This window comes from Felis catus, chromosome D4, assembly GCF_018350175.1.
Source record: "Felis catus isolate Fca126 chromosome D4, F.catus_Fca126_mat1.0, whole genome shotgun sequence".
NCBI lineage: Eukaryota > Metazoa > Chordata > Mammalia > Carnivora > Felidae > Felis > Felis catus.
In genome coordinates this window covers 23,694,785-23,716,469 of record NC_058380.1, presented here as the reverse complement: position 1 = coordinate 23,716,469, position 21,685 = coordinate 23,694,785, and the positions used below count along the sequence as shown (strand labels likewise).

At 37.0% G+C, this 21,685-nt stretch overlaps 1 long non-coding RNA gene across 1 annotated transcript in view; it reads right to left on the bottom strand.

Moving 5' to 3' along the window:
* LOC123381606 overlaps positions 1-21,462 on the bottom strand; it is a 43,369-nt gene extending 21,907 nt beyond the window's left edge. Inside the window, exons 1-2 of the long non-coding RNA XR_006588831.1 lie at positions 18,141-21,462; positions 5,353-5,459 (exon numbers count right to left, since the gene is read on the bottom strand). This is a non-coding gene — a long non-coding RNA (uncharacterized LOC123381606). The remainder of the gene's footprint in view (positions 1-5,352; positions 5,460-18,140) is intronic.
* Positions 21,463-21,685: the final 223 nt, after the last annotated feature.

Here is a 21,685-nt window from a genome sequence, read left to right as displayed (position 1 = left end):
ATACTGAAAAGATGTAGTCAATAAAATTTTTTTAAAAATGCAGTAAAGAAAAATAAAGCCCAAAGTTTATTTTAAAAAGCATTAATAAAATTAATAAACTCCTAGGAAAAGCAAGAGAAAAATAAGAAAACAGAAATCACAAATTACCAACAGCATGCAAATGAAAGAAGATATACCTAGCAAGTATACTTCAAAAAACAGTAAGAACGTTTTTATTATGCTAATTACTTTAAAATTGAGAAGAAATGGACACACTCCTTTTCAAAAATTAACTATCAATTTGACAGAGGGAAAAGAAAATGTAATTTTCTTACAGCTATAATGAATCAGATACAAATTTAAAACTTTGCTGCAAAGAATATTTTATGCCTAGAGAGATCCTTTGGAGAATTCTTAAAAACATTTAAGAAAGAAATCATACTATTGAAAATTCTGCCATCACTTTAATGTTCCTTTGAAGGTAATGTTTCTTTTTATCCTATGGATACTTTTAGGGTTTGTTCTTTGTCTTTGGCTTTCAGCAGATTTACTATGATATGTCTAGGTGTGATGTTCTTTGATTTTGCCCTGGTTTTGATTTATATATATTTTTGAATCAATGGGCCTTTCAACAATTATGGATAATTCCAGGCCATGATATTTTTTAAAAAAAGCTTCTATCCCATTCTGTCTCACTTCTCCTTCTGGACTCCAATTACATATAAGTTCAATCTTTTCACTGTGTCCCATATATCTCCTATGGTTTTTAAAGCGTCTTTTCTTCTCTCTCTCATTGCTTGAATCTAGATATTTCCTACTAACCTATCTTCTAGTTTATGAATCCTTTTTATATTTGTCTAATCAGCTGTTAAATGCATTAATTATAAACATTTGGATTTCAGTATATTTACGGATGCTTAATTTGCTGTGACATTATCTATCCTTCCCCATTCCTTTTTTTTTTTTTTTTAACATGTTTCAACACTCTTCAAGTTCATTTAGGTCTGTGAGTTCTAACAGCTGGATCACTTATGGATTTGTTTCTATTTTCTCTTGATTTTTGCAGCTTTGATTATGTTTCTTGGCATGACTGGTAATTTCTGAATAAATGCTAAATGATGTATATGAATTAACATAATGCTGCTGAATGACATTATCTCCTCCAGACAGGATTTAGGTTTCAGCTTTCAGGAATATAGAATTTAGATATATCACTTTGATTCAGTAAAGAGTAGGCTATTACTGGCTACTTCTAGGGAGTAGCCTTTCAGGGTTCTACTAAATTCCTAGGGTGTTTATTAAAAACCTTCCTCTTTAGAAATCCTGAAGCCTTGATCATCTCTGCTTAGTTTAGTTGTTGCTTTATATTTATTTTCTCAGTATCATTCCCTGTTCAAATACTGATTAGTAGTCACAAAACGCCTTGAGGGAAATTGCCTGCAAAATGTAGGTCTATGGTTCCCTTCTCATCTAGAATCTTAGCCCCTCATGTCCTGGCTATTTTGGTTGCTCTCTAGTGTCTTCAAGAACTTTGTTGTTGTTTTCATTTTTGGTTTTTCATTGCATGTAAGTTTCAAAGTTCTTATAGAACAGTTAGTCTGATACCAGCTACCCCATCATAACTGGCAGCAGAATGCACTTTAAGATATTTTTTTTCATTTTATCTCATTTAGACAGAAAAGTATGAGGAAATCAGGGCATCTGTATGAGATGTAGTTTCCAGATGAAGGAATAAAACCTCAGAAGTATTAATAATTCTTCATGACTGTCAAAGTTACAATGGTGAGTCAGTCCTAGAATCCTTGTCATCAGCTCTTAGTCACTGGCACTTTACATCATGCCAGGGTTTATCAAATATTGACTACTAATAGACCACTTAATGGTGTTTTAGAGTAAGTGGGATCATTGCTTTTTCTAAAAAATTATCACAATACTTTGAAAAACAAACATAAGGCATGATTTATAATACAATTACTATTAATATATCATTCCTTATAAAAATTTAAGGTGGACTTGTTTGGCACCCTCAACAAAGATAAAAATTATTAGTTCAAACCATAAGTTCTGTATCCAGTTTTCTTTTTTTAGTATTTATATCAACTATACTAGACTGTCCTTTTACAATATTATACACCATTGAGAATGCTATAATTTGTCTGGAGACTCTGTCAGAGAATTTCAGACATTCCTATTGTCCTGACCTCTTTTACCATTGAGGTGAGTGAGCAGAATGTAAATCAAAGCTGGAGACTTCAAAGGTTCAAGTTCGAAGATACAGTAAATGGATTCTTACCAGTACTCTTTAGTTATATTAATATCTGGAAAGTATTTGCTTATATTCTGTTCATTATTTGAGTGCAATTGTCAAATGAAGTCAATTAATCATTAACTTTTTTCTCTAACAAGTGAAGTAGAGTATCAAGTATTGAGAACGTGTAAAATGGCAGATATTGCATTTGTAACATAGATCATTTTTAATAAATATTAGTATGCTATAATTAACATTAAAAGTGATGACATTTCAGCTTTGAAATAATAGTTTCAAGCTATTAGAGAATATACTGAGTCACATCATTTAAGTGAATCATTTCAAATAACAGAAAAAGATCTTTACTGGTAGTATTAATTTTACTAAGTCATTTTAAAACTTCATTTATCATTTCAAAGATTGCTCTAAATAATTCCCACATATTAAATGTATATTAAAAGCTATAATGATGTCCTTTTATATATCTATGAGTTTGGGCAAATTTAAAAGTCTGACCATACCAAATGTCAGTGAAAGAACTGAACAAGAAATTCTCATACAGAGCTAATGTGAGTGAAAATTGTTTCAACAACTTCAACATTGTCCTTTCCCGTACATATCTGTGACAAAACCAAACAATATTCTGTGACCAAACAATACCAAACAATTCTGATCCTAGGTATATACCTAGAGAAGTACATTCACATGTGTGAAAGGGAACATGCAAATAAAATTTCATGGCAACAATTTTTGCCACAACCGAAAACAGTTGTGATATCCATCAGGAAGTAAGGATGCTAAGATAAATAACTCAGACTTGTTAACATAATGGAAAGTTTGTTCACGATTGAAGTGAACTAACTAGAGCTTTGTACAAGGACCTAATTGAATCTTACAAACATTTTGCTTATCAAAAGAAATTCTTTTAAATTATGTCTTTATATAAAGTTTAAAACCAGCAAATATTAGCCATTTTGTTTATGGCTACATACAACAGCAATAGAAATACAGAGAATATCAAAAGAGAAATCAATATCCATATCAGTGTTTTTTAATCTAAGAAGAATAAAGGAAATGTGATTGAGAAGGGATTACCCAGGTGGCAGGAGGGTGCTTCTTCAGTGTAGACAAGATTCCATTTCTTTATTTAAGTGGTAGTTAGAAGGGTGTTCACTTTCTAATGATTCATTATATTGTACACTTATGTGCTTTGCACCTTTCTCTGTGAGTATTATATTTCATCATTTTTAAAGTTGTGAAAGTTTCCTCTTGGGAGCTGGCATACTTCAGCATGGAAAAGAAAAATCTCATTTCCCAAGTAATGCTAACAAGACATATACTGCCATCTGATTATATCCACAAATTTCTGTATTTCCTTCAACACAGAACCAAGATTAGGAGGCATATTGTTGATCAGCAGTCATTCACTATTAATAACAATGCATGTACATTGGCATTTTGTCACGGTTTTTATTGTGGAGCAATCTTGTTCCTTGTGGTGCCCATGCATGATGCCCTGTTAGGAAGAATACCAATACTCTTTCCCCAATGTACATCATGCTTCAGAAAAATACCAATGACATCGATGATGTCCTCCAGCATAAATTCTGAATGATTAACAGAACAACAACAACAACAAACAACCATCGAGCACTTCTCCTCCATGCACATAGCATATTAGCCAAAGCCTGATTCATACCTTCCACAAACACTGCCAACTGAAGAGCAAAATATCTCCTAGACCACACACATTACATGCCGTTAATGTTTCATGATATACAATTTGCATATGACAGGGAAGTTTTTCCTGTACTTATTATGCTTTCACTTTGAGCTCATTATTTGTTATTAACTTTGCAGCTAGTTTTACAGTTACATTGAACAAGAATTACTTGCACCTCTACCTGTTTTGGCTACAAGAAATGTAACTTCTGAATTATGCCTTTACAGTTTGGATATCTCCATCTTCTTCAGCCATAAAATCCAACAATTTAAAACTGGAAAATATTTCTATAGAAAAATATCACTTTTTAAACCAGAGAGGTACTTACATGCAAAGTTTAATGGCTTCAGGCCACTATTTAACCAAGTTTTATAAAAGGCAATTTACTATTCACCGGGGTCAAAATGATTGCTAGCTTTCTTAAATAAAATTTTCCATTGTTTATTTTTGGGTTTCCTATTTTCACTTTTTATATCTGGCTGCTTCTAGCTGCTTTCCCCTCATTTCAGCACATATGTAATCACATTCTATATCTACTCTGAAACCCGGTCACTAGAGATGATTATGGTGGTGTCATATTTCCATCACTACTTTTATAACAATTTTATGTTCACATAAACTACTTTTGTGTGCTATTGCTTCTTTAATAAAATTAGAAATCTAATAATACACCACAATAATAAGAATTTTTTAAAAAGGGAAGTGTAACAAATACAAACAAGTAACATGCTAATAATGTGAAAATAAATTAACCTAAATGCATCTGACCCAATTAACTGACTGGAAGCTCATCAGAATCCTTTCAACAGGTGGGCTGCCCTTAAGATGCTAATGACTTGAGAAATTAGGAGACCTCAGTGAGAATTATATTTAATCTTACATTTTAAACTTGTTAAATACCTGTGAACAAAGTTTTAATTGTTTTCCTCTGAAATTTCTAAACTATTTGCTAAAAACCACCAGAGGACACAAATGATGTATGGACTACGAGAAATACTGCTTTGTGTCATGCTGTGATCTTCAAAACCATGAAAACCAAAACCAAAACTTTAAAAACCAAACTAGCCAATTTTAGGACCCACAAAAGTCTAATCCCTAGCGATTCAGTTCAAAGTGGCTCATTTCTTAACTTGCTCTTTGACAATTTTTTTTAAAGGTATTTTGGCTCTGTTTGTCCAAAACAATTATGAAGGTTATGGTAGCATTTTCTAAAACTTAAATTTTGATCTCAGACCTCCACCTTATTTTGTGCTATAGTAACTCTTGGGCTTACAATTACCCTATATCCTAATAATACTGTCAGACAAGGGAAGTTAGTGAAGGGAACCAGCTTCCCTAAAATAGTGTGCATTCTCTCTAGAGCTTTAGAGAGAAATCATATGTGAAAACTCAGAGCACTTACTTCAAGAGCAAAGCTGCGAGCTGGGCAGGCCTGCTTATGAGTTGAGGTCCAGACAGCAAATCTTGTTCTCTCCAAGCTTTTGATTTTTTTCAATTTTGTCACATTGCCTGAAATAAACAAAGTAAATATTTGGGACTAATTCACAGGCTTCCTTAAAATGCAAGTAGCTTGAGATGATTACGAGGTTATTCATTACTTAGCACTGATTACTTCGATCACTAGGCATTCCTTCTCGTAATACCAAACACAATGTACTTTTAAATAAAATATTCTCTCTTTGCCCAAGTGACTAGCATCTCATTGCATCTCTTGTCTGCTCCCACTTCCCTGAGAATATCTTGATGATACATGAAAGTAGGATAATAGTATACCGCCATGGTGGGGGGATCATCTAATGAAGTAGGATCGCCAGAGGAATTAAACTGTTCATTTTTTCTAATTGGAAAATCCAAGAGACCTCATTCCCTATGGATATCTTTCAGGGAACCTGAACAGATTTTGAAACTATATCCAAGCTGAGGGGGGAAAAAAACATCAACATCAATGGAGTGAATGAAAATATGGTTTCAAGATTTCACAAGAAACAATAGAGTCAAATCAATCAGTAAGAGTTCTCCTTGCAAGGAGAATGGCTCAATTAAGAAGAATGGAATGCACCAGCCTGGGGGAACTCACTTGCTCATCATGAGCTCACAGTAGTTCTTGGGACTCTGCTTTACTTTTATGTATGTATGTATGTATGTATGTGTTTGTTTGTTTGTTTGTTTCAGCCACAACCTCAGTGTATAACTACTTAAAGTTATCTCCATGTTGGGCCTCTCTCTCACTCTTATGGTGCAGTATTGAAATTACAGAAGTGGGCACAGTGGTTTTGTGGTTGTGATGGAGACAAGTTAAAACAGTGAAGGTAACATCTTGCCTCTGATTATTACTTCCTGAAAGGTGTAATGCAGAATGCACCCCCCTCTCCTACCCTTGCTGCTTGTAGGCGGATTTCAAAAAGACAAAAATTTTTCATTAGGTTTTTCAGTTTCTTGGGAAAAAGTGACTCTGTGTGTGTGTGTGTGTGTGTGTGTGTGTGTGTGTTGTGTGTGCAGGTGTGTGTATGTTTTGCCTAGCCTTTGTTAGTTACTCAGAATTTTACAGTTCATTCTAAAGTCTTTGTTTAAAGCGTGTGCAAAAACACAGGTTGGTGAAACTGACCTCTCAATTTAGTTCAACAAATTCCTACTGAATGCGCTTGTATTCTCCTAGGCAGTTGGATGTGTTAGGAATGAGCATTGTTGCCAACAGCTTGAACAATAACCTGGCATAACATCATGTATCTGCTGGACTCACTGAGATCCAAATGACAGAAAGGAAACTAGGCTGAAGTATGGAGCTTGCTATACAAAAATAAATCCTGCTGAAGGGAAACAAAAGGGAAACATTAAGACCTTCAGAACAGCCAGTTTTTCTATGGGGACAGGGTAAAAATCTCAACTTATTAGTCAAAAGATTTTTCTCCCCTGACAGGAAGGAAATGGTCTGCTGTCCCGTTGTGTGAGGCATACCATGAGCTTAGTGGAAAAAGCATGGGTTCTCTTTGTCGTGAATTACACTAACCAACCTCAATCAAATTAGGAAACCACAAATGAGAGGAATTAACTTATAAGTGAGAGGGTCACCCCTTTATATAAAGAAATGATCTCTTGTACTAAGGTCCCGGTTCGGAAGACTCATTCAAACAGAAAACGTGGCCCACCCTGTGGGTACTGTTTTGTTTGACTGATTTAAATGCAGTTGGAGAGGTACAGTGTCATAGCTTTCCCTCTAGACAAACAGGTTCTTTATGCCACTGTTTCAGTCGAGGGAGCCAAATAATACCTTTTTTATTGCAGTATTTTTAGACATTGGATACATCTGGAAAAATATTCAAGCAGATAATTAGATTGCATTAGCAATGTGTCTGTTGTGGTTTCCCTGATCCCAGAGAAGGCAGCCCTTTATGAAGCACTTGGCCGCAGTCTCCACGAAATCTACTGTGTAAATTGGCCCACACTAAAGCATGTGGAAAACATTTTTTGGCTGAAACTCGAAACCATTCATGTGGCTTTGAGACTGGGAAGCTCAGGCTGCCAACATCAATAGAACTTTGTACTACAAACCCAAATGGTCATTTAGACATGTGTACTTCTACGCTCACAAATGCACTGAGGTCAAATATTTTTTAATCTTGGGAATTTTTCCTCTTTATACAGCCTCATATTTCATGCAGGAAATGAGACTGAGTACAACAAACACAAATCATTGAGACTGACAGAGCATATTGGGTTCAAAACCCAAGCCTTGACTCTAATTGCTCTCCAAAGGCCCCTGGCTCAAGGTAACTGTTGATTTAGTTCAGCTGTTTTCAATCAGCACTGTAAGGTCTCGCTAAGACAAACTGGGAAGGCCGCGTTACATTTGTACCCCGGATCCCTTGGGTCTAAGTATAACACAGTTAGCATTTTAAAAGATTGCGTTTGTCTGTATGCTGCAGGCAGTAATTACAAGCAGGCAAATCTTTTGTGAAAGATGGTGTGACCTTCCTTATGGTGAAAGAGTGATGATGGCTTCTAGTGGAGGAAAAATAATGTTTCCATTCAGAGTTCAGAGAGGAGGCCCGCCTCTTTTCAAATGGTTGCCAAACCTGACAGCCAGTTTGTTGTTGTGTTGTGGTGAATATCAAAGTAATTTATTGCTTGAGGGGGCCAATTTCTTGGTATTACTTAACTGTTGAAGGATTTTCAAAAGCAAACAGTCCTGGACTCACAGAAAAGTGATTGCTAACCTACCCTGGACCTCTCTTCATCAGGTGTCCTGAGTTTGGCTATGCCTTGGTCTTCCATGTGGCCTACAAGTCGTAGTAAAAAGTTTAAAGATCTGAACGTGCATGTTTTGGCTTTGAATAATGTTCTCAATCTGTTGTGGACTTTGAAGTTGTAGAACGGACTTTAAAATGAGTATATTGGACTATCTGGCTGTGGGCTTGAATCTGCATATGGGAATCAAGTGCAAATGTCTGGTCTAGACTAAAAGATGGAGATTAAGAATAGACTGTGTTGCAAATAGTGCCCAGGAGAGCTCAGTTCCATATGCAGTGAATAGCCTCCCAAGGACCAAGAGATTGTGGGGAGACCAAAGAATTTTTATTATTTCAGTAAGTTTCTGGTTACAACTTCATACCTTAATTGTGTGTGTGTGTACATGCCTGAACACACACATAACACAGGTCTTCTTCAGTACCTGGCAGAGTGCTGTGTCCACAGTAGATGCTAAGTAAATATTCATTGGATGACTGATATTGATGGACAAATGCAATATGTGCATATATTTACAATGTGGATGACTTACTTTCAGAAGACTATACACCTCTCTTTTGTAACTCATATAAATTGCCCAATGAATCTTAACTTGTAAAAAGAAGTCATTTTGTCAATTATACCTCCACTAAAAAAAATAAAATAAATGCAAATTAATTTTTTTCATATACATAAAACAAGAGAAAGAACAAATTTAAAAAATTAAAAAGTCATTCAGTTAAATATTGGTTTATCAAGTTAATCAAAATCTATTTGGGGGCATCTGGGTGTCTCAGTCGCTTAAGCATCCAACTTCGGCTCAGGTCGTGATCTCACAGTTCGTGAGTTTGAGCCCCCATCAGGCTCTGTGCTGACAGCTCAGAGCCTGAAGCCTGCTTTGGATTCCGTGTCTCCCTCTCTGCCGCTCCCACACCCCCCTCAAAAATAAATATACATTAAAAAAATTTTTTTAATCTATTTGAATAAAAATACAATTTACAGTCATTTCTTTAGGACTAATCTTTGATAAGGAGTGCATATATATCCACATGCATCCATATGGGTACATATGGGTGTTTATGCCTGTGATATGTGACTGTACTTATCTAGAGAGATTTTTATATCCATTACCTTTTTTTAGGGTTCAAATGATTTCTCCAAGTGCATATGTGTATGTGGGTATGTGTATACATCCATGTACATGTAGACACACTCGTGTGTGTGTGTGTTTATGATGATATAGTCAGTTTCCAACAATCCAGTTGGACTTTCTATGGCAAGTACTTTTCTGTGGCAATTGAATTTTCCAGAAGTCTTTTTCTCAGTGAGACAAATGCTCCCTGTATTGTCTTCAGTTTCAAGCAGGAAACTTTTAGGAAGTTATGTTTAACTCTTTTAATCATAAGGGTAATAAACAGCTTAAATTAATTTTCCCAAAAACATTTATTGCAGTTTCCAAATGTGTGTCCAGCAGAAAGAATATTTCACACTGAGAGAGGCTGGCACACTGAAATATATTTAGATTTTTCTAGGTACGAAATAATAACCCTTCACGTAGGATGCCTTGAACCACCTCAGTGTTAGATTCCACAGTAAACTGACTAAAAATCACATAAGTAACTTGGCTCTAAAGGAAAGCTCCTGAAAGTGGTGGTTACTAGGTAAATTGCAAAAGCCATTATCATTTTCTCTAATGCATCCAAAATGTCTGAAGGTGATTGCAGAACTCTCACCTACATTGCTTTCAGGAGCAGCAATTATGGAAACCACATCTAAGAACATTCTTTCAAGTGTGGAGTCGTGGGATCCTGTCTGAGGAGAAAAAATGAGGAATGGATGCTTCATACCCCCTAAACATTGAGTTAATATACAGGCAGGTATGGATTTAAATTCTGGTGCTATCGCTGACCAGTTATGTGATTTTGAGCAAGTCATTTACTTCTCTGAGGACCATTATGAACAGAAAATGAGATAATATGCAAAGGCCTTGGGACATGGAAAACACTTAATATACCATAGTTCCCATATTTGATAAGTTGTTTATCTCACTTTAATATTTCAGAAAGCAAGAGTACCTTATCATTGAAATAGCTTAAATATTTTATTCTTTCTTTTCCCCAAAATGTGATTATATTGACATTTCCTAAAACTGCAATTATATTCGCTCCATCCTTCTTTTTCCTCCTCTCCCCACCACTCCCAGGCCTTCATCATTGGTTCAAAATGGACAGCATCATAGCATGGTGTTCAAGAGCTCAGGCTTTAGAACGAGTGATCTCTGATTCCCACCTCTACCACTTACTGGCTGTTGATGTGGTTCAATTTATTTAACCTTTTATTTTTATTGCTTCTAATTTTCTTAAATGTTTATTTATTTTTGAGAAAGAGACAGAGTGCGAGCTGGTGAGGGGCAGAGGGAGAGGAAGACACAGAATCTGAAGCAGGCTCTAGGTTCTAAGCTGTCAGTACAGAGCCCAACGAGGGCTCAAACTCACTACCTGTGAGATCATGACCTGATCCAAGCGACCCAGGTGCCCCTTTTTAACCTTTTAAAGCCAGAGGTTCGTCATTGACAAAAGAAAGCTTGTGATCTGAAACCCAAAATGTTATACTAAGAATTTTAAAGTGTTAGCACTGTATGTGACACAGAAGAAACATGTAATACAGGTTTGTTAGCAGTTTTTATTATCAGGCCTGGCTTGTAATGACAACAGATGACAATGTTTGGCAGTGTATTCAGAATACTTCCTTGGTTCCTGGATCATCTCCTAAGGATATTTGCCAGTCAGAGTACAAACTTCACTGATTTGGCGCTAAGTGAAGTTGTATTTCCATCTATTCTCCAATTTATAATTACTCAGAGCCCTCACTTGCACATTGCCTACCAGTTATCTCTGAGAGTTCCCACTGCTGCTTCTTTGATATTCAGAATTAGAACTCTCATGTCCTTTGGCTTATGTCCCCTAATTTTGCTCTCACTGTCCCCTTGTGACAGGACCACCCCTGTGCTGGATATGGGCATCCTTTAGGAGTGTCTGTTTCTGCTATACCGCTGTGTCTTCAGAGGACTTACTGCAAACCTCCATTTAACTTCGCTGTCCCACGTATGAAGCAAGTTCTTTCCTTAATTCTCCGCAGTGTCTTTCAACCCAGATTGTAAGATTTTAAATGATCTCATTAAACAGCAAGGATGATGGAAAGGAAATATTCTGTTTCATCCAAAGGGTCACTTCCTTTCTAACCTATAATTTCTTCCCACCCCATAAAGATCAGTTCACCCATTTCACTAGGAATTTTTTGAGGGCCTAGGCTTTAGAGTCCAAGACCATCCATGGCATAATTCAGAGAGGCGAAGAGTATTTTTCTTTCCCAAGATTAAGGATTTATTCCAGGCCATGTTCCTGGCCCAATAATGATCTATTCCCATTTGTTTGGGACAGTAATGATTGACCATTCCTGTGATGAAAAACTCCACCTGTGCCAAATAAAGTATATATTGCTTTACAGCCCTGCAAAAACATTTACAGAGACCAATGTATCCACCACCAGTTTGTTCCAGATTATTTTATCTTAAATATCATAAGAGCAACCCAATTCAGGCTAGAAATCCAAAACCTTTAAATAGTCTGGTTTCCAAGCAAGACCTAAAAATCACATCAGCCACATCTTCCTTCAGTGGTTACCTGCCTCATCTCCTGCAATTATCCGCTCAAGGAAGAACAAAACCAACTCCACACAAACCAGCACTACAAATTTATAAGAATCAAGAGATAGTTCTCCACACTAGCCATTCTTTTTCACATCTCCTTTCCCTTTCCCTCCCACTGCCCTGCCCCCAAAATAGCAAGGAAATTTGACAGTCTGGACTCAAGCCCAGCCATATACAACAATTTCTATTGCTGAATGAAGCACATAGCTTCTCAGCTAACACTCCATGTATCCTTCAAGGAATGGTATCTGTGTGCCTTTACTTGTGGTTCATGTGTAAACATGGCGCTCCCCATGCTATGATTTGAGACCTGTGGTCATTTACACAAACAACGGAGCCCTACAAAACCACCTTGAGGTTTCTGACAGTCCACAAAGCTACTTTTCCCCTTTTCTTTCGTTTCTTTGGGGCAAGGGGATGCCAAGCAATTATTCTGCTTCCCTAAGTCCAAACTCATGCCTTCAGCTTGAGGACCTATTATTAGTAGTCTTCCTACTCCATAAATATGGTTTTTCTTGTTCATGGAGAGATTTCCTTATTTTCACATTGATACTTACCATTTATTCAGAAAATGGTTTGTTGTATAACTAGGCATCATGGCACTGAAATAGGGACATAGGACCTGGAGATTTGAGTTTTAGGAAGTCTTAGACAAGAACAGTGGGAGTTTTGTAAGTCACTTACACTCTGCTTCAATTTTCTCCACGAAAATGGGCTGGATACTCTTATGATGTGCCAATATTTTCTGACTGATCCCTGAAGTTCCACTATCCATAGGAGGGAAATCTGCTCTTCCCTCAATTTTCTCTGCTTTTCTCTATGAGGCTCACTCCTTACAACTTGAACTTCATGAAGCAAAAGCTGGGGTTCTGGAAAGCAAGTGGGCTGCCCAAGTTGAGAGGAGATGGTAGGCAAACCTTGCTTCCTCATCTAGAGGACGTCACCCAAGTACGAGTGAGCAAGCTCACGGACTGTAAACTACAGTTCCAAAGGTCAATAGATTGCTTTGTAATCAACCACAGTGTCAGTTAGTAGAAGAATTAAAGGTATTTTTCCTTGTCAATTGTAGGAAAGCCAAGTGATATTTGTGTCGCTAGTGTCTCTTGATTTGCCCTATGCTGCCAGGGGCTACCTGCAAAAAACACAAGCAAGTCAAAAACGTCAAAAGGTGCTCTAACCCTGTTTCTTGAATTCCTCTTTTCTTCTGTATTCTCCATAGAAAGCAGTGACTCTGAATCCTAAAAAACAAAACACCATACACCATTCTCCAGAAATTCTGATTCAGTTGTTCTGGGGTGTGTCTCTAGCATTTTTTTTTAAGTTTCCAGGTGATTCTAATTATAGCTATGTTTGAGAACCACCTCTCTGAAGCCTCCCCACACTCCCCTTTTCTATCTTATAATGCCATGTGTTACCTACATGCAGTCCCCTGTGAAGGTGGGGGTGTACCCCCATCTCATTAGGTCTAGAATATAGGAGATACATGACAAAAGTTTATGAAAGGAAGGAATGGGTGAGAGAACAAAGGGTAGGAAGAATGAATAGCAGAAAAAAGGGGGTGAGGAGAAGGGGATGGTCAGGAAGGAGTGATAACAATTTGTCTCTTGCAAACCTTAGGCCTACAAGTCTTTCTACCCTTAAATCTTTTCCATGACAGAACACTTCAGAGTTATCTTGCTACTACTTAAAAAATATACTGCTTTCATTGTGAAATTCCTGTCTAAATGGGCCCAATGTAATTTTTTTAGACGTTGCCATGGGGAATAATATTTTTCTTCTTCTGAGAGGCTGAAGGGAAGACAATGACCGAATAAGAGAATGAAAAGCTGCACAACTGGGTGGCTTTTTGATTATTCTAGGACCTCATATATCCATGCCCTGCAATGTGAAGCCCTGCTTTTTGAAAAGACACATTTGACTGTGTCAGAAAGAACAGCTCAGCAGTAAAATCAGTGGTATATCTACCCAAATTGTATATTTTAAATTGATAACCCTCCTCTGAGAATAATTTCTATTATGTCAAATGCACCCAGAGTAAAGACTTATTCATTTATGACCTGGATTGGCTAGACATGTTCTCATTAAATTGGATTGCATTTAGTATATGTGGGAAGGGCAGGTCTAAGTGGTTAAAGGGTGCTTTTCATCATGAAAGAACATATTTTAGAGGACCACAGCTGCTGGTGACTATGAAAATTTGATTCCATTCAAGGGGAAAATAATCTTGAATACAATGAAATGTTGAACATTCATGACAAGCAGCTTTCTCTGTCTCCTGCTGTGCATGATAGAATCAGAGCGAGTCCTAGGTTGTAGTGCATTTGAGCAAGGACCCTGAATTATCTGCACCACGCTACTGGAGGTGGCCATTAGCTCAAGCTGGCCCAGCAAGGACGGAGGAGCAGGTCACATGAATGGTGGTGTAGAATAATGGCTAAGAGCTCAGAGTTTGGGGTCAATCATTCCTGTGTTAGAATTCTTTCTCCATCTCTTACTGGTTGAGCCTCCACTAAAAGAGAAAGAACAAGTGAGCAAGCACTGAGCTGGCATGAACTAAGAAGGGCCTCCTTCTTAATGGTAGCAGGCCCAACATCACCTCAGGAAGTGCTTTTCATATCAGAGGCAAACACCTGTGAGTGTTGTTCAATTTGTGGTCATTACTGAGAACTATGTGGAAAGTAAGTTTTGTTCATAAGAACTATATATGAACATATAGTTCATAAAATGCTGACTATTTATCCAGTCATCAAAGTATATATTCTACTGAGAAAAACACTCAGCAAGTCATATATAGCAACGGCAGATGCTGCCCACAGCAAGTTTCTGTAAATTATCTGACCGTGTAAGAGTCAGGTAGCAGCATAATCACAAGAATATTGTTTCATTACAGCACAGCTCCTGAATGCTTTGCCATGGATAAATTTCATCTTTGTTCATACAGTATCTTCCCAACTTGTGTGGGACACTGCCCCAAATTTTGGATTCGAAAGACGTGAGTTCTAATCCCAACTATGCCCCAGGCAGGGTCAATGTTGAAAAAGTCCTTTCAATTTGGGGTTCTGTCCCAGGAAGTGGGCAGAGAGTTGAGTTTGAAGGTGCATCTTAAGCCTCAAGGGTCTTCCTGATTTGTCATAGGATTTTTCACTCCCTGATAGGTTTAGAAGAATATTTGTTTTTCAAAGCAAAAATCACAATTACTTACAAGAATTTGCAAGGTTCACAGATGAACAACCACATTAACAGAATGGCAGGTTAACCTTGTCTAGACTTAATTATGAAGTCAGTAAGAGTCCATAATTGTTGGAGAATTTGTGAAGCTGAAAATCCTAAGTTTAAGCTTCATACACTGTTTCATAACAGATGGCAAGTTAAGGTTATATCATAATCAAAAATCATTCACCTTTGAAGGAACTAATATAGTCGAGAATTATTGCCAACATAACCCAGAAACATGATAGCTCATTCTTTAAGGTTTTCCCCCAACTATTTCTGGTTAGCATTTTAAGAATGAGTATACATTTAAATGCAAAGATGTCATCTTCTATTAAATATTCAACTGCCATTTGCCAGTAATCAAATCTTCATGCTCAAATAATCTTTATTAAGTACCAATGTGTGTAGTGTGGTTTCAGATACTATATAGAGTTAAAAAATCTCATGAACCTAGATGTTCATATAAATAGGTAGACAAGCAAGCATAAAGTTCTTCCACAAAGAGAAATGTGGTGATGCCAAGCTAATAAATGAATAAAAAGTACAGTAAAAGTGTTTAACAAGTTCCTACTTGTAAAGCTTTCTTGCATGACACATACATGTTTTTAGATTCTATACATGGGCACGTTTTATCACGTCTCTCTTAGGATGTTCTCCCTGTTAAGAATTTTTAGCGGCTACTTTTTACTAAAGACCTTGAGAGGGTTTTACCACCCTTTCATTATACATAAGCTTTAGTGCTCAGATTTTTATGGCATTGGGTGGGTAACTCTTTGGGAATAATGGGTCATATAAGCTCTCTTTGAAAAAGAACTACTGACTGATTTTTGTCCTCTGTCTGGTCATAATTATCTTGAACCCCTTTAATATTATTATCACACTCATGCACTTACATATTCATGCATTAGTACATGCATTAAGTCTTACATTTATTCAATAAATAAATGCTATCATAACTGCCAAAGCTTTACCTTAGAAAATTCTTGGTCTGTGCTTTCAAGAAGCTCAATCTTGGGGGTAGGGGGGGCAGCAGATGTATTTCTGAAGAGGCCATGGCATGTGAAAAGTGCCCTAATGGCAGTATGGACACGATGTTGTTAGACCAAAGAGGAAAGGCTACCTAAATGCCACCAGTAGTCTCACCAACCAAAATGAGCTGTGTGTTAACCAACAAAATATGCTCCTTCCGCAGCATGTCCAAAATAGAATCAACTAAGTGCAATTAAACCCAGAAGAGTTCTTTTGTATAGTTCCCATGTTCTAAAAACCACTGTTTTCCTACCACACTGCCCGAGCTTTTCCTCAGCTGGCAGTAGAGATCTTATTGGTCCAAGATAGAGTGGATATCATGCCTCATGTTGAAGGAGCACCAGAAGTTGGCTGCAGTCAGAGTCATCTGGGGGAAACAAAACTGTCAAAAATAGAAATCCATAAACTTCTTTGCTGGGTATTCTGATGTCGTTGGTCTGGGGTGAGGCTTAGGAACCCAGTTTTTAAACATGGGTCCCAGGTAATTACAATTATTAGCCAGATTTAGGGAAACAGCCCTAAATAAATTCAGGATTTACAGCAGTATATATATATATATATATATATGGCATGAATTATAGCAATATATATATATGCAGGAATTATATGCCCTCCACTGCCTTTTTATGTTTTATATATATATATATATATACACACACATATATGTATATATATATATATGTATATATATATATATGTGTATATATATATATGTATATATATATATGTATATATATATATGTATACATATATGTGTGTGTGTATATATATATATATGTATATACACATATACACACACACACAGAAATATTCATCTAATATTCCATGTGCTTCCCTGTATTTCCCAGTCTCTTCTGTAGTTAGGAAGGCCATGTGACTAGATTTGACCAACGGTCTGAGTAAAAATCCACGTGTCATGTCTGGTCAGAGGCAATTAAGAGAAGGTATGAATGATTCTCCATATTCTCTTCTCTTTCACTGGCCACTTTGAAGGCCATATGCTGAGATGGGAGCATCACAAAATGGCTCAACCTGGAGCCCCAAGCGACTATGCAGACAGGATCCCTCACCAATCATGAGAGACACAGAATGCGCACAGGAAGTAAATCTTTGTAATTCAAGCCACTGAAAATTGGAGGTTAATTTGTCATCACAGCAAAACCTACCTTCCTATCCATCTAGCATCCGATCTAGGCAAATATTTATGTACAATTATTTTGTATATAGATATTTATAACCTGAATTTATATAAATATATACAGGTTATCATTAGTTATATGTTTCATATGTAACTTTATTTCATAGAAATAAGTTATATATGTTATATAAATAAATTAATGTTTTATTCAATGAATAATATATTCTGTATTATATAAAATATAATATGATACACTAATACAATTAATACAATTATTAACAAAATAATTAATGAAATATCTTAAAATAAGCACTGCGTTAAGAAATCAGGAATATGATTAGTTAGAAAATAAGTAAATTATTAATGAGTACATGATCGTCACACCCACTGCAAAACAGGCATCAGAGCACACACAGAAAAGTGATCCACTGTACAATTAATTCATAAATGATACACAGGACACTTTTTAAAATGTGAAAAAGAGAAACAGACATCTCGAAAATGAAGATGATGCATATCACATCCACCACATCTATCTGTAAGGCAATTGTGTATTTTACACAATGCAAAGTGTAAAAGTCTTAGGGAGCTGCCAATTTACTATGTAGGAGAGACTGCTCTCCTCTTCGTGGAAGAATGGGGTTCAGAAGTTGTGTGAAGTTCATTATTCTTTTATTTATTTATTATTTTTGAGAGAGTGCGAGCGCATGCACAGAAGGGGCAGAGGGAGAGAGAACATCTCAGGCAGACTCCCTGCCCAGTGTGGAGCCCGACGCAGAACTCCATGTCATAACTGATCATAACCCGACCCGAAATCAAGAGTGGGACATTTAACCAACTCAGCCACCCGGCCACCCTTGAAATTCAGTATTCTGACCTAAAAACGTGGGTCTGCAGATCAGAAGTAGCAAGAGAACAAGGCCGTACTCTGGGGAAGTGGCCTTCAACACCTAGGAAGGAGACAGCTCCGTCAGTTGTCAGCTCAAGGCATCTGCAAAGCAGCAAGAACATAGCTTTAGTTTACCACGGTAAATTCTGTTTGCAGTGAGGGCCTTGAATCCTGCAGAAGGCTGGAATCCTGTTTAATAATTTGTGTTTAAGAAGACATCAAATTAGAGAATATATTTTATTAACACATACAGGGTGGGAGGGAGGGGAGGGTGGGTGATGGGCATTGAGGAGGGTACCTGTTGGGATGAGCACTGGGTGTTGTATGGAAACCAATTTGACAATAAATTTCGTATTTAAAAAAATGTACAGGAAAATAGTCAATCCAACAGAGATTAGTGCTGAAGGAACTATATCAGCATTTCACCTTTGTTCTCACAGGTCTGACTCTGCTCTCCCCTCTGAATGTGGGGTATATGACCATGTTTCTCAAGAACTGGAGTGTGGACAACATCACCCCCTCCGCTCCCTGCCTTATTCTCTTTTAAGCTCTGGGGTAGTGAGTCATCATTTACCAGTAACACCTTTGGAATAGCACTCATTTCAATATGATTCCTTGACAAAGTTACCTTCAAGAGCTGTGAAGGGTCTGAGATTTTTCCTATTTGCAAGCTGACAAGTTATCCTGCCAAGTTTCATGGATGAGGGCAGAAGACCCAAAACTCCTGGGTCATAGATGAAGGGCAGTTTATAACTCACAGCAACAGCAGTAGCTAGAGTATTGGCATTTTTGCAGTAGTTCCATGAAGCCCAATTCCCACAGGGTGATGTGAAGAAAGCAAGAAGATACCTGTGCACGCAGAGGGTTGCATTACAAGGGAGGAACCCTGAGCTTAGGGAACTTGGATCTTTCATAATGAGCACTAGGCATGCCTTCCCTTTATTCCAGAGGGAGACATCATCTTTATTATACTGGACAGGAAGCATGCCTGCCCTTTACTCCTGAGGGAGACACTACTCTATCTACTAAGACTCTTCCGTATATAAATATCCTCGAAAAGACAGTCTGAAACAAAGGGCAGGAAATGTCTCACTCGTAAGATGTGCAGAAACACAACAGATGTGTATCTTGTTGACAAAAATATAAAATCTCAAAAGTTTTTGGAAGCAAAAGATAACACAGAAGCTTGTGGGTTGTACTTCAGTTGGCATCCCAGGCCACAATCAAACCAAATGATGACATTTGAGGCCTTCTACATGCTGGTTTGCCACAGTGATTGGAACCTAAATGTCCTGGATAAAGAACAAGAAAGAATCTTAATGCCCCCCTCAACTAACCAACTCCATGCACATAAACAATAGAATATAACTTTTTGAGAACTATGTCTGTATTCTTCACTGCGATAGCCCCAAGTTCCTAAAAACAGTGCCCAGCATATAAGAGGCACTCAGTATTTACTGATGAATGGATGAATGAGGGTGACCTCATCACTTTTCAAGTGTATTGGCAGTAACACACATTTTTCTGATTAAATCATGACAGCAGTGGGTTCATCTGATTAAATCAGGAGGTGTGTGAAATACAGCTCAAGAGTGCCATATTTCTACACAGCTCTTTAGAGTTTAAAAAGAATGAATTCTTTGAATATATATAATTTTCCTTGAAAGTGTATGCATTTGATTTTCTCTAATACAAATATTGAAAGCTCTCTGTATTTCTGTCACGTTTATGAACAGATGGAACTAAGGCAGTGAAAAGGGGTGAGTGTGGAAGAGGATGGACAAAACTGTATGCACAGTGTTGCCTGTATGGGATTAAAGAAGTGAGCCACTGAGGTCACAGGCAAGTAGGGAAGTTTCCAGCATACACAACCCCTCCCTGAAAAAATAAAAGAGATGGCCACAGGGAAGAAAAGGGCACAATAAAGAAGAGACCATTCCCTAAACTACCATCAGGGAGTCCTACTGGTCCCCATAGCTTGGTTATCCCATAGAATGCTCTGAGTGAGGAGGAGGGCAGTTCCTAAGCCTAAGATGAGACTGACAGCACAGAGTTTTGAAAAACTCAATTCCCTTATATACAGAATGTATTCTCTTATATTCTCACCTCAGATAATTCCCTCAGAGCTGGTTAAGAGATGCCAGCTTACTGCCAAAACCAGTAAATACCAACTTGGGATTTACTGTTTGTGATTTATTCACGGCTTCCCAGGAGCCAATTGTAGGAATAGTGTGTAACAACATGCCAACTAAGTGAGGAGCAGATGGAATAGGAAATAATCTGTAAAATCAATAATGAGACTTTATTTTTGTTGTGTTGTTTGCTTTGGATTAAGATCAATATATCTAAAAAATAAGATAAATAGTTTAATTGATGTCTTCTATAATTGTAGTCAGAAAATACTGCTGCATTTAGGCAGACTCCAATCTCAGGTTCTAAAATCTGCATTCACTTAATATCATGAAGAGTAGTTGAAGCTTGCCATCTAAAATATGAAGTTATAGTTCTATGATATCTTACACATTTAAGAGAGGAACTTTGCTTCTGATAGTTTATTCTACACTATACATACATACTCTTTGGATTTAAGAATATTGAATGTCTGATCTTTTTGTATGCATTTCTTGCAGATTGTAGATAATGCATCAATCAACATGCATACTACCTACATGTATGTTTAAATATGTTCACAAAATACATAATACTCAGGTAAAAAAGTTCACATAGCCACTTAGACACTGACCACCAAGAAGTGAGGTCTTATTACCATCACCTTGAATTTGAGCTACACTGTGACTGTTAACTGATAAAGAACATACAGCAATCCTCTCCCAATTCTGGATTCTGTCTTCCTCCCTCAGATTCCTGCCACATAAAAGGGCATGGCAGACCAGACCAGCTGCCAGCCGAATATGTCCTAGATTCAATGTCACAAGGGACAGAAGAATTGCCTAGCTGAGCCCTGCTCAAATTCTTCATTCACAAAATCGTAAGATAAAGTAAAAGTATTGTTTGTTTTAAGCCACTAAGTTTTTGAGTAGTTTGTTTGAGTGATGTAATCAGAACAGAATAATATATGTCTATTATACATACACATGCACAAACATACATGATTAATACATGAATGCACCCAAACACACACAGTGATATATGCCCAATTTTTCCCTAAAAAGATTAATAAGGAACCATTAATAATGAGTTCTTTAAGGGACAGAAACTTAAAGGAAAGGAAAACTTTTCTTTTTCATAATATAGCTATCTTTATTCTTTGAAAATTTTAACTTTGCTTTTTATAATTGCAATTTTATACTTTTTTTTTTTTTTTGCTGGAAAGACTGCCTGGGTCGTGAAACAAAAAGCTATGTCTTCCTTACATTTTTTTCTGTATTTAAAAAACTAACAAATTTTATGAAAATTAAAATTACTCAGGGGGACTGAAGGAAAAAAAAAGAGAATACGTACTTTCTAAGCATACTTCCTTAACACAGTCTCTTTTCCTTATTTTGTACAATGAGTTCTTTTTCTTTAATCCC